Source organism: Synchiropus splendidus, chromosome 10 (assembly GCF_027744825.2).
Source record: "Synchiropus splendidus isolate RoL2022-P1 chromosome 10, RoL_Sspl_1.0, whole genome shotgun sequence".
Classification (NCBI taxonomy): Eukaryota; Metazoa; Chordata; class Actinopteri; order Syngnathiformes; family Callionymidae; genus Synchiropus; species Synchiropus splendidus.
In genome coordinates this window covers 20,534,220-20,547,777 of record NC_071343.1, presented here as the reverse complement: position 1 = coordinate 20,547,777, position 13,558 = coordinate 20,534,220, and the positions used below count along the sequence as shown (strand labels likewise).

The following is a 13,558-nucleotide window of genomic DNA, read 5'->3' as shown; positions in this document are numbered from 1 at the left end:
AGCTCGATTGTCTCTGCGCTGCGTTTCCCATAGAAGCTGAACTGAACCCAGGACCCTGAGATTAAAAGTCATTCGTCTGCTGTGCTCCTTCAACACAAGGAAGCTGAAGTTTCATCAATTGTGCCTGTAATTTGGATCCGCTTCAGTCAGCAAGATGGAATTGAGAAAGAAAGGCCTTGAATCCTTGCAGGAGAAACAGACACTGTTGTGACCAGTCCAACCCGATAATGTGACAAAAGTAAATGAAAGAAGCTTCATGTTTCATGCACACTTTAGTTAAAGCAGCTGTTTGCAGTCCTGGAATATTTGCTTTTGGCGGCGACACAAGTGAATGAGTGTAACTGCAGGCTGTCGTAAAGCTGGGTCTCCGGTGCCTCCCCCCATCCCACGTTTGTTTATGAGGAAAGACCGTGACGAAACAGTGAAAAATGTAATCACAGAAAGTAATATACACAACACTTTCCAGCTCATACTTGCAAAGGCAACTTCTAAAAGCATCTATTATTCAACATCAGAGATGGAACTCCGTCATGCAACCAGTGAGGAGAGGCAGGATCCAGCGAGAGGTGGAAGCAGCTGCAAGAGCGACGGACCCAGATTATGCTGCTGAATCTATGTGCAAGGTGAGAAGAATATTGTACTTTTACTGTCGATTGTGTGGGGAAAAGGGAGGGGATAGGCTGAGAAGTTGTTCGAACCCACGACCCTGAGATTTAGAGTCTCAAGCTCTACCGACTGAGCTAGTCGGGCTACATGGCATGTGGTCTGACTGAGAAAAAATGCACAGCAAATAACATTATAAAACACTTTAAAAAGTCATTCTAGGTCAAGACAACCACACAGCAACTGGTTCAGTGACACATGCTTTAAACAACTCCAGTCCAAAGTTCACATATACTGTAAACTATAGTTGGCTTTTATAGTTATTATATAGTAGAGTCATTTACCACCACTATTTACCAGTGGCGGGCCGTGAATTTTTCACCTTGGCCATCAGTCAAGGAGTAAGTTAGTAAGTAATGTGGTTTCCCCAAAAGTTTTGGAGAGCAGCGTTGTGTTTAAGTTTCCAGCAGAGCTTTGGTGTCCAGTGTTGCTCCAAACACCATGTCGATCTGTGGCAAATAACAAGCACTCCCAGCAATACAATTTGCAGTGTTCCTCAGAGCTGGTGAGCCAGGGTTACCGCTCGTAGTTAGCGGACTGAAAGTGGCGGACAAATCCTTTTCCCGGTTGTGACAGGCTTGCTAGCTTCGGAGTTGCCCGACCTTTAACGATGTCCAACTTTTCTTGAAAAGTCCTTCTTGAAAATGGAATTGACGGTAAATCTGCAACAAAATCAATTTCTTCTCCTCCTTCAGCCATTTTGTGTTGACAGAACCGCTATTAAATGAACACACACAAAAGATTTGCTTGTGCAGCTCGCGACAGGTGCAGTTTGCTAGCTCTGGCTCGTACACTCTCTCACTATCCAATCACAGGCTGTGAAAACGCTCATGTGTCCGTACGCCTGCTCGAAGGCGTTGGTGTGGCCAACTCCAAATCTGAGGGCACTTTCACACTGCAGTGTTCTGTCTCGAGAGCCTGAATCTGAGTCGCCCCCCGTTGAGATCCTTCACACCTCTGCCTCGCCGGAGCATTGTTTTTGTTTTATGTTGCACAAAATCAAAATAGACCCCACAGCAGATAATTATGTGCATCTGCAGGTATTTTTAGTCGTTTAGTCGTAAAAACAATAACCCGTACGTGTCAGCCAAACACGACGCGTCTTTCGGCTAACGCGGAAGTGGTAGGACCTATTTGTCAGGGGTGAAAACTCCTTCATAGATGCATATTTTCCCTGGTAAATGAATAAAATGTATCTGGATGTGTTAAAGTGCCTAATGTGGAGACTATTGTGATTTCTTGAGCAATATCAAAGAAAAACAAAGCTCCGCACATGTCAGCCAATCACGATGCGTTATTACGCAGCTGCGGAGAAGAACGGACATAAACTTCACAAACGATTCGATGACAAACATCGCATTTTGTGGAAATAAATGCTACGCATGTGGTAGAAATCGGATTGAAATCCTTTATTTCAATTTCCTCTGGCTCATTAAAAAATAAAAAAAAAAAGATATGGTATATGCCGGATGTGATGTCATGCCACTCCGTGGCAGGTAGGACACATTTGGTAAGTGGACGCTGTCACTGCCTGCTGCTGTCCACCAGAAATTCCAGGACTGGAACCGGAAATTGCGCATGTTTTACCAACTGACGTTTACTGGTCAGCGCATGCGTCCATAGTTATACAAGTTTCTCTTGAACGTTTTAAAATTTTAACTTCTACAGTCTAGATTAAGGGTTAGGATTAGGTCTGTGCAGTTTGGCTGTGACAAAGAAATAAACCAAAGTAACGCTTGTGTACCGTAAACCAGTTCGTCTGTAACTTTCTGCTCCAGCACCATCATTTCCGGCGGACCACATCAGGCAGAAAGAACAGATCGTACTTGCGCATCCGCGTAAAAACGTATAATTTCCAGATTTTACTGTTAAATATAGACTATTTTGACAACTATTCAAAAAACACACAAATTCCCGCGATATAACCAATAAACACAATTCCTAGACCTTGCGCATGCGTGTTTCTAACATCCGGTTCCAGTCCTGGAACTTCCGGCGGACCGCATCAGGCAGGCGGACCACATCAGGCAGTGACAGACACATTTGGTACCGACACCGGAAGAGGCTTTGTTCACGTGAATGCGTCATCAGCGATGCGACAGCACAGTTCATGATGATCGTCTTGCCTCTTCGCTGTCCTCATGCAGACCGCTCATGGATGGGAATGTTGCTTCGTGTATTTTCGACCAAAGAAGTGGGTCTCCATTCCATGCACTTGGCCTTTCCTCTGAGTCACGCTGCTTTTCATTGACTGCACAAGCCTCGTTGGCACAGTAGGCAGCGCGTTAGTCTCATAATCTGAAGGTCGTGAGTTCGAGCCTCACACGGGGCACTGTCTTTTTGGAGTACAACTTTAAGTGAGACAACACACTCTGCTACTTCATAGATACACATCTTGGGAATAACAACTCTGCACGTGTGATCAAAAGTTGTTAACCAGACAGATTACATTGAACACCATAAGAAGCCCTACAAGAGCAGGGCATCAAAAAATTTGCAAAAACTCATGTTGTTCCTCTCCACGGAAATCTTTAGTAAAAGGCGAAAGATTTATACGATCTGAAGAGAAACATGAGTGAACTACTGACACTGAACCAGAGAAGGAGCTGTATTCTTCCACATCAACCTTTAACTCATGGTGGCGCCCTCTGCATCGTGCGTGTCTCACAACATGATGAATGAAGACAAAGTGGGGAAGTAATCTGTCGAAAAGTACTACACAAGATAAAAAGCCACGTAAACTCTATGAGCAGCTTGTCCACAACACTCAAGATATTTGGGCTTCAAACATCTCTGGGCGCTGACGATGACACACAGGTCACAAGGCAAGAAAATCAACATTGACGTTGCTGGTAGGACTCGAACCTACGCGGGGAAACCCCAATGGATTTCAAGTCCATCGCCTTAACCACTCGGCCACAACAACACTGTTCCTCAGACACTTCATAAGTCATTTAGTTATGGGTTCATTAGAAATCAGTTCATCACATCTCTTCCTCATCTTTCAAGCAACAATGATGATGGCTGCTTTTCAAGCACTTGACCTGGGTTCGATTCCCAGCCACTGCATGTAGCCCATTCCATTCAGTCGTGATTCAAAGAAGTGGTTTCTTCTGACCATTCACAAATCCACTGAAGGCACGAGTGATGAAGGCCATGGAACTGAAATCCATTGGGGATTTCCCCCGTAGCTTCGAGTCCTACCAACAACGCCAGGCAGAGATTGATTTTTATCCCATTGAGACCTGTCTGTTGGTCGTCCGCGTCCAGCCTTAATGGGACTTTTGTGGTGTTGACAGTTGACGCACAAATATTCTGCCATCCACGGTTAGATGGCAAAAACAATTGGCAAAGCCTGAGAATTGAACCCAGGTCAACTGCTTGGAAGGAAGCTACAGTTTACACAAGAACACCATTGCACAGATTCCTGTCACGGAACATTCACTTTCACAAAGAGAAATCGACAATAGCGGATGAACAAACATGCTGTGAGATGAGGTTTTTGGCCGACTCAGTTCGGCTCCTCAGCTTCTCTATTTCTTTAATGTCAGCTCAAGATATGTATCTACTCAGTTCCACTCCGTACATAAATTGATGCATCAGTCAAAATAAAGCAGTGTGAGTGTGATGAATGTGGGTTGGAATACTTGAGCTTCATTTTCTAAACGTTGTGATGTGTGATGCTGAGATTGCTTCCTTTCATATGGTACCTGAAGGACACGGAGCATGGACTGTGCTGATGGACTTGAAGGAGGTGGTTGAAATAGTACTGTGCCCGGTATTCACGGAAGAATCAATTCAGGATTTGCACAGGAAGATACTGGACCACCGAAACATTTCAAACTCTGGCCTCAACATCATGACATTGAACACTACCCTGACCTGATAGGGTGTTTTGGCACCGTTGTTCATTTATGGAGCGTAGGATTTGAGGGTAAACACCGCATTTTCTTTCAACTGCGAAACTTCTCTCATGTTAACTGTTGAATACATATATAGTCACAGTTAACATAATATCATTGGCCAGTATGGGGATCGAACCCATGACCTTGGCGTTATTAGCACCACGCTCTAACCATCTGAGCTAACCGGCCAGTTGAAGGAGATATTGTATTGCTGTTCTGGAGATAAGGAGAGGAGCGAGGGAACAAGTTGAACAAAGGACCTTTGATTTTAAAGTCCCCCATGAATGAAGAGAAAGATCACCACTGAGGTTCAAAGATGATGAAGGAGATAGTCAGATGTGGCAGTGGAATTAGAGCTGATCAGGGATTGTACTCACAGTTGCTGCATAGAAGCTAAAGTTCAAACATCAGTCTCTGACAAGCACCATGCATTAGCAGTCAGGCCATGCAACAACAGCTGTTGACCGTAATACATGACTTTCATGGTTCAGCCAATATTGAGGGACTCACTAGTAATCCCAGCTCCACGCTGTGGAGAAGATAGTCTTAAGAGGTGGTTTTATTGAGTTGCTCAATGCGCTCGCTGCATGGAATAACTGAACACATTTTCAGGCACATGCTTTGGTTCCAGCATACAAATGAAATGCTGTCAAATATATCTGTAAAAACACTCAAAACTCTGAACTTTGCTCTTTGGCAACCTTAAATCACAGCATCTTCTCTGCCTCTCACTGAGGATGTCCAGAGACTTCACAGACATCTGGTAAAGATGCTGATGTGGCATCTGAAAACTTGGCAAAGACGCCTTCGCCTAAAAAACAGATTGTGAGGTTCCTGAAGAGAATGAGTTCTTGTTTGCCAGACCACAATGTCTGACCTCTGATTGTTTGAGGACACAACCCAGTGAGCCAAAATATCCAAATTATTACTGGCTGTGGTAAAAGGGTCTCTGGCGAATCTTCAGGGGAAATTGATCCAAGGTAGCTATTTTACTTTCTTATTGATTGCTACTGTCAAAGTGAGATTTACAATGAAGTGATTCTGCCTCACGATGCAGCTGCTCGACCGGACCTTCTCGTGTGCGCTACACCTCCAGAACCTCGCGAACAATATGGCATTCCTGGCAGCGGACCAGGACAAAGCAGTGTTCGAACCGGAGGGCTCAGTGAAGGAGCAACTGGAGCGCACTCAGGCGACTGCAGCAGCTTTTCAAAAGATGTCACTCACTGTCTCCATGGACGGAGTTAGGATCCGCTCACTTTCCCAGATGGCGGCACGCAGTATCTGGCTCTCCAGTACAACGCTGAAGGAAGCAGATAGACGGACTGGTTGGAGCAACCAATTCCAACGACACCCTGGTGCGCGAAGGTTCTGGAGCTGCTGGAGACCAGGAAAACATTGGCGCAGCTGAGCCAACACCTCCAGGCTGAGATGACCCTTTCAAATCTCTGTCAAGAGAGTCAACGTACATTTTCTATTTTCACATTTATCTTGTTTTTTAAAGCCAACCATGTCCATCATTAGAGGGAACTGAAACAATTCAAAGGAGGAAAAAAAAAGAATCGCCATAACCTATCTATTCTTAATGGCATTTAGCATCACAACATATACAGAATGCATTGGGAAGATATGAACATAAACTTAATATTGGTTCTGGACTCAAAAGTTGCAAAATAGACAGAAAATTATGATGAATAAAAGTGTAATACTAACATTGATGATGACTCAACTTCAAAACTTTTGGCGGGGATGGAATGAAAGTGTCGTGACCTGGATTTGAACCAGGGTTGCGGCGGCCACAACGCAGAGTACTGACCACTATACGATGATTGCTGCCAGGAGCCATGTTTCTTACACAATAGAAGAAGCCACCTCACCACATTTCCACCCATCAGGGCTGCAGAGCGTATGTGCAAGACAGAGAACATCCTATCGTCCATTGTGTCAGGACAATGGTGTGTCCAACCTGGATTTGAGCAAGCGAAAAAGTTGCACCCAACGTGGGGCTCGAACCCACGACCCTGAGATTAAGAGTCTCATGCTCTACCGACTGAGCTAGCCAGGCTCCATGGCGTGTAGTCTGACTGAGAGAAGCTCGACTTTCTATTCTATTACAGGTACAGCATGTTGCAGCATGTTTCAGTGTCCAGTATCTTCGTCTGCAAATACTGCATTGATTCTTCGGGTACAGTACTATGCGCAGTTCATGCTCCGTGTCCTTCAGGTTCCACATGACCAATCATTAAAGGGAGCAATCTCAGCAATGTGGCATTTTCATGGCCATTGCCTCCAACTGTGTTCCTTGCTGCAAATGTCTTGGGAATGGGCCGAGGTCGATCAACGTTGTCTGTGTGCTGGTATGGAAATGACACACTCTTGTTGTTCAAACACTCTAATGTGAAGTATTTGCATCATATCATCTCCATTATTCACACAGCCATTTCAATCACACAATCCATCTGCACAATCTTCAAACCCTGAAAACTGAAAAACGGTTCACAGATGCACATTTTTTTGGTTTGCAGCATGTCTCTATGGTGTCGGCTGTTAACCGAAAGGTTGGTTGTTCGAACCCACCCAGGGACGTGATCAGCTTTATTAACTTGTAATTAGAAATACAAGTTCATTGTTGTACAAATAAAGTAGGATTTTAGTAGAGTAGATTATTCTGCTTCTGTCTCTTGAAGTCAGCCACAGTTGTTGTTACCAACAGTGTTGGGACGAACGCGCTATTAAGTAACGCGTTATTGGAACTATGTCATCTTTTGTAATAACGAGTGCCATGACGCGTTCCTTTGCCAAAATTACCAATGCGTTTAACAAAACTGTGATTTAAACATGCTTGTTACTCGTTACTGCACATTCACAACTCTTTAAAAAGTTTGAAAACCGGTGTCCATAATACGCATGAAAAGCTTTCGTGGTGGACGTGAAGCCCACATTAGTCACATGGCGCAGCGCCGCACCTGTGAAAAAATAATGGCTGCAGTCGATGAGGGTCCAGGTGTGGGATTCTTATTGTGGATATATTCTCATTATTTTTCCTTTTTTACCTGTAAAAGACCAGAGGAATATTGTAGTTGAACAAGCGTAGAACAATTCCATTCTGAAGCAGTTGAACACACTAGTAGCAGCGAGGTATGTTGTGGAAGACATTCTACCGATCACAGCTGTGGAGTTGTCACTGCAGTCCATGTTTCTAGTTGGTTTAGTTGTGTTGCTGTTGAGATCATCATCAGATCAGATTGAGCACCAATGCTTGATACTCTCCTCACAAACACAAGAGCTCCTCAGAACTAATGTTATTAAGCTGGCCAGCACAAGATATAGACATTCATACGTATATCTGCATTGATTTCTTTCCAAGACAAACCAAACTGTTTAAATATCAGGACAATTTGTTTGAGGTGCATGCGCATAAATATCCTATGTGATTGTATGATGTGTGTGGTGGATGTCTTTCGATTTCAGCAGTTTCATAAATCTGAAATAGACAGTACACTGTGATCAGACCCGAACTGAAGATCTTCTCACTGGTTACTCTGACACCAGCTGTCTGAGGCAGTGGTTGATAAGTTGACGTGTTTATTTAGACTTATACAGGTTCGACAACAAATATATCAACTGAAAATATTAGTGAGTGCTCATTCAGCGTGTGAGATTTATGCCTACATTCTCTCGAGTAAAGGGAGGTTTGTAACAGGTGAGTAATAACAACAATCTGTCTTTGAACAACATCAACAGACCATAATGATGGCAGGTTTCCCATACCAGGAGTTGAACTCGGGCCGCCTGGGTGAAAACCAGTAACCCTGACCGCTAGACCATATGGGACTAGTGTGAGTCAGCCATTTTGGCAAAATGGAACACATTCAGCAGTTCAGATGAGATTTCAACTGTCCACGTCTCGCACACAGATAAAAAAAACTCTGTCCTCTGGTCAGACTGCATGAAGCCTCACGTGCTATTCACCCGAGCCATTCCTCCGTCTCTTGAGCATCATATAGAAGACTGTCATGGTCTGGAACTTTCCCACGATTTAGTTGGACCATTGCCTTCTCCCCTTCCTCCGTGCTCCGTATGGTGGACAGTATCTCTGCTTGTCACGCGGAATGCCGGGTTTCGGTTCCTCGATGGGATTCGATGCAATTTTCGTCATGATGGTGAAGACTGTCGAACACTGATGGTACATTCACACCGCCGGCTACTTTTCAGTCACGGTCGCGCCAATCGTCAGTAGCTGGTTGCTTGCTCATGTTGTGATTAGTCACCTGCCTGGTTCGAACACATCCCCAAAGTAGGTCAATTGTCGAGGTGGAGTGTCCCCAAGTTGTTGTGGACGCTAGGTTGAAGACGGTGGTTGAAGACGGCGGATCCGGTGCTCAAGCAATCGCTACTTACAAAATCAAATGCTCAAATAGCACAAGTCGTACCATGCACACACAGCTTCAGGTATGATGAACCATGTCTATGATCATGGGACAAGGGACTGTCTGTGTGGATATTATATTTATAATAATAATCATAATAACAGAAGATGATCCCAGGTTCACATGTGTTCATGGAACGATGGTTTAGAGTTGGGGTCTCCAAATTGACACCTGATTGGTTAAACTGTGTGTCCTCAGTTGGAAGAAAAACCTGCAGCCCTTTCTGAGACAGTTTGGTGACGCCTGTTTAAGAGGAATGTTTTTTGGAGATCAACATCATGTCTGTCAGAGTGAGTATGAGAATTAAACTTTTACTACAAGATAAAGCAGGACACGTCCCTGGGTGGGCTCGAACCACCAACCTTTCAGTTAACAGCCGAACGCGCTAACCTATTGCGCCACAGAGACATGCAGCTACACAAGAGAATGTGGATCTGTGAACAAACGTTTTTCAGTTTTCAAGGTTTGAAGATTGTGCAGAAGGATTGTGTGACTGAAGTCAGTGATAGCTATGTGTTTTTCAGCAAAGAGAGAGTGTGAAAGAAAGATGGTAGCAGTGCTTTAGGGAATAAATGAATAAAGAGAATGAGAGCAAAAGGTTCCACCATTTCATCTTTGCATCAACCAACACTGTCTTCCACTTCTTTGTCCCAAACCTCATTGTACCGATCACATGGACATTGTGTTGTCACATGGCTCGCATCACTGAGTAGTGTTGCAAAACTTGTGTCCCAAAACAGTTGTACATCAATGAATCGCTCTGATGCTGAAATCTTGTCTCAGTGTTATGCATTCAAATCTCTGTCAAAAGCATGTATTACACATGTTCAGTCAAAGTGCCAGCACAAGGTCAGAAACTTCAAGCTAATAGTCAACGCTGGTTGTCCTGGGCAAGAACTAGGAATACGACGACCTATGGGACAGGAGTCCACCCAAAGGGGTTTATGGCTTGATCAGGATCATGGTGACTGATCGATCGGAGCGTCAGTCACTTTGAACTTTAGCTTCTATGCAGCAACTGTGAGTTCAATCCCTGATCAGCCCTAATTCCACTGCCACATCTGACTATCTCCTTCATCATCTGTGAGCCTCAGTGGTGATCTTTCTCTTCATTTATGCAGGACTTCAACATCAAAGGTCCTTTGTTCAACTTGTTCCCTCGCTCCTCTCCTTATCTCCAGAACAGCAATACAATAACTCCTGCAACTGGCCGGTTAGCTCAGATGGTTAGAGCGTGGTGCTAATAACGCCAAGGCCATGGGTTCAATCCCCATACTGGCCAATGATATTATGTTAACTGTGACTATATATGTATTTAACAGTTAACATGAGAGAAGTTTCACAGTTGTATCTATATATATAAAGAAAATGCGGTGTTTACCCTCAAATCCTACGCTCCATAAAAGAACAAGGGTGCCAAAACACCCTATCAGGTCAGGGTCGTGTTCAATGTCATGATGTTGAGGCCGGAGTTTGAAACGTATCGGTGGTCCAGTATCTTCCTGTGCAAATCCTGAATTGATTCTTCCGTGAATACCGGGCGCAGTACTATTTCAACCACCTCCTTCAAGTCCATCAGCACAGTCCATGCTCCGTGTCCTTCAGGTACCATATGAAAGGGAGCAATCTCAGCATCAGACATCACAACGTTTAGAAAATGAAGCTCAAGTATTCCAGTCCACAGTCATAACACTCACACTGCTATATTTTGACCAATGCATCAATTTATGTACATAGTGGAACTGAGTAGATACATATCTTGAGCTGACATGGACTTAAAGAAATAGAGAAGCTGAGGAGCCGAACTGAGTCGGCCAAAAACCTTATCTCACTGCATCTTTGTTCATCCGCTATTGTCGATTTGTCTTTGTGAAAGTGAATATACCTTGACAGGAATCTCTGCAATGGTGTTCTTGTGTGAACTGTAGCTTCCTTCCAAGCAGTTGACCTGGGTTCAATTCTCAGGCTTGTTGTTGTTGTTGTTTTTGCCATCTAACCGTGGATGGCAGAATATTTGTGCCTCAACTATCAACACCACAAAGGTCCCATTAAGGCTGGACGCGGACGACCAACAGACAGGTCTCAATGGGATAAAAATCAATCTCTGCCTGGCGTTGTTGGTAGGACTCGAAGCTACGGGTGAAATCCCCAATGGATTTCAGTTCCATGGCCTTCATCACTCGTGCCTTCAGTGGATTTGTGAATGGTCAGAAGAAACCACTTCTTTGAATCACGACTGAATGGAATGGGCTAAGTGCAGTGACTGGGAATCGAACCCAGGTCAAGTGCTTGAAAAGCAGCCATCATCATTGTTGTTTGAAAGATGAGGAAGAGATGATGTGATGAACTGATTTCTAATGAACCCATAACTAAATGACTGATGAAGTGTCTGAGGAACAGTGTTGTTGTGGCCGAGTGGTTAAGGCGATGGACTAGAAATCCATTGGGGTTTCCCCGGGTAGGTTCGAGTCCTACCAGCAACGTTAATGTACATTTTCTTGCCTTGTGACCTGTGTGTTGTAGTCAGCGTACAGACTTACTTGATGTTTGAAGCCCAAATATCTTGTGTGTTGTGGACCAGCTGCTCATAGAGTTTACGTTGCAGCTCTTTATCTTGTGTAGTACTTTTCGACAGATTCCCCTTCACTTCCCCACTTTATCTTCATTCATCATGTCGTGAGACACGCACGATGCAGAGGGCGCCACCATGAGTTAAAGGTTGATGTGGAAGAATACAGCTCCTTCTCTGGTTCAGTGTCAGTAGTTCACTCATGTTTCACTTCAGATCGTATAAATCTTTCGCCTTTTACTAAAGATTTCCGTGGAGAGGAACAACATGAGTTTTTACAAATTTTTTGGTGCCCTGCTCTTGTAGGGCTTCTTATTGTGTTCAATGTAACCTGTGTTAAACCTTTCCTGCCTCCTCACCGGACCGTGGTCGGTCGTCACAGGGGAGGTGTTCCGTCACCTCCAAGGCTGGAGCGCGCACTCCAGGGTTTAATGTCCTTTTCGTCGGCTGGAGCTGGGACATGGATGAGTCGAGTCTTTGGTAGAGCGTTCTTATGGTTTATTTCGTCGCAGTTCGAAGTTGACAAGTACCGGGCACTTCTACACGTTTTTCTTCCCCAGAGAGACGTCAATCTCCCGGCAGCCCCTCCCACACGCAGCGGCCACACCACACATACACGAACAGCGGCAGACACTCCACACTCACTCCTACAACACTACCCCCACTCTGGATAGCATTTTAAACAATGCACTCCAGCAACTCCATACAAAATAAAACAGGTGGGCAACCCTTATTACTGGCAATATACAAAAATAAAGTATTTTAGCCTCACCTTTAAAATTGGCACCCGTGGAGAAATAGTGTATAAAAAAGTAGAATGGCACCATCCTGTCCATAACAGTCAGCAGGTGACTTTTAACTCAATTGTGCGTGAATACCAGGCCAACCACTTTACACACTTTCACTATTGTCACTAGACATATGTACGAGCCCTCAACATGCAGACTAGACCAATACTCTTTTTTTTTTTTTCAGAACATATTTGAACATGAGAACATTATAAATTCTAAACTTAACTATTAATCTCAAACAGTTAACCTCGCTTAATGGACCCATTCCCCATACATGATTGGTGGTCGTCGCTGGCGACGAGGTCTTTCAGCGCTCGGGTCCGGATGATGTTGAACTGCAGCACCACTGCTGTCTGGAAGACCGGACTGAGGAGAGTCAAACACAACAGTATCAATGTCAGGATCTGAGGAAGTGGAACTGAAAGCTGTCCCAGCTGCACTGTTGGAAAACAGCTGAGACAAGCCCAGGTCCAGGTCCGCTTGATCACTCTGCACAGGTGGTGGCGACACCTCCATCGGTGTCCATGAAGACGCCAGCTCCAGGGCCCAGGTGTTGTCCAGAGCGTCCCGGCAACGGTACGGCTTCAGCTGATCATGATGGACCACCTTGACTTTGGTTCTGGGGTTCTTCTGGATCCTGTACACCAGGTCGTCCAGCTGTCCCAGGATGAAATATGGCCCTTCATACGACGGCAGGAACTTCCGAACTCTGTTCTTGACATTTCGGGTGCCTTTGATGAGATACCAAACAGCATCACCAATCTGATAGTGGGTCCGACAGCAAGACTTGTCATATTGTCTTTTTGCTCGTTGCACTGCTTCACCAAGGGCGACTCTGACGATCTGGTGTGCCAGCTCCAACCGTTCTCGGAGACTCTGGACATACTCAGGGGGTGAAGGTGTGGCGTCAGTGTCTGGGGGTAATCCAGCAACCAGATCAACTGGTTCAGTCAATTCCCTGCCGAACATCATCATGTTTGGAGTTAAACCAGTTGCACTGTGCTTGGTTGCTCGGTAGGCCATGACAGCAAAGGGGATCATCACGTCCCAGTCCCAGTGACAGCGCTCAGCTGTAGTGGCCAGGATCTTCTGTAGAGTGGCGTTGAATCTTTCCACTTGGCCATCAGACTGTGGACGGAAGGGCGTGGTGTGAGTTTTCTCGATGCCGAACGTTAAGCACATCTTCTGGAACACCTCAGA

General features: G+C 44.9%; 8 non-coding genes across 8 annotated transcripts; 3 read left to right on the top strand and 5 right to left on the bottom strand.

The window, feature by feature from the left end:
- Positions 1–2,922: 2,922 nt before the first annotated feature.
- trnam-cau (transfer RNA methionine (anticodon CAU)) lies at positions 2,923–2,995 on the top strand. The gene has a single exon. It is a non-coding gene; the product is annotated as a tRNA-Met (tRNA).
- Positions 2,996–3,128: 133 nt separating this feature from the next.
- On the bottom strand, positions 3,129–3,241 carry LOC128766510 (U5 spliceosomal RNA). Its single transcript, XR_008416008.1, has one exon. It is a non-coding gene; the product is annotated as a U5 spliceosomal RNA (small nuclear RNA).
- A 266-nt stretch (positions 3,242–3,507) lies between these two features.
- On the bottom strand, positions 3,508–3,589 carry trnas-uga (transfer RNA serine (anticodon UGA)). Its single transcript has one exon. It is a non-coding gene; the product is annotated as a tRNA-Ser (tRNA).
- Positions 3,590–4,683: 1,094 nt separating this feature from the next.
- trnai-aau (transfer RNA isoleucine (anticodon AAU)) lies at positions 4,684–4,757 on the bottom strand. The gene has a single exon. It is a non-coding gene; the product is annotated as a tRNA-Ile (tRNA).
- A 1,803-nt stretch (positions 4,758–6,560) lies between these two features.
- trnak-cuu (transfer RNA lysine (anticodon CUU)) lies at positions 6,561–6,633 on the bottom strand. The gene has a single exon. It is a non-coding gene; the product is annotated as a tRNA-Lys (tRNA).
- A 2,699-nt stretch (positions 6,634–9,332) lies between these two features.
- On the bottom strand, positions 9,333–9,406 carry trnan-guu (transfer RNA asparagine (anticodon GUU)). Its single transcript has one exon. It is a non-coding gene; the product is annotated as a tRNA-Asn (tRNA).
- Positions 9,407–10,206: 800 nt separating this feature from the next.
- Positions 10,207–10,280, top strand: trnai-aau (transfer RNA isoleucine (anticodon AAU)). Its single transcript has one exon. It is a non-coding gene; the product is annotated as a tRNA-Ile (tRNA).
- Positions 10,281–11,763: 1,483 nt separating this feature from the next.
- On the top strand, positions 11,764–11,877 carry LOC128766517 (U5 spliceosomal RNA). Its single transcript, XR_008416015.1, has one exon. It is a non-coding gene; the product is annotated as a U5 spliceosomal RNA (small nuclear RNA).
- The last annotated feature ends 1,681 nt before the right edge of the window (positions 11,878–13,558 follow it).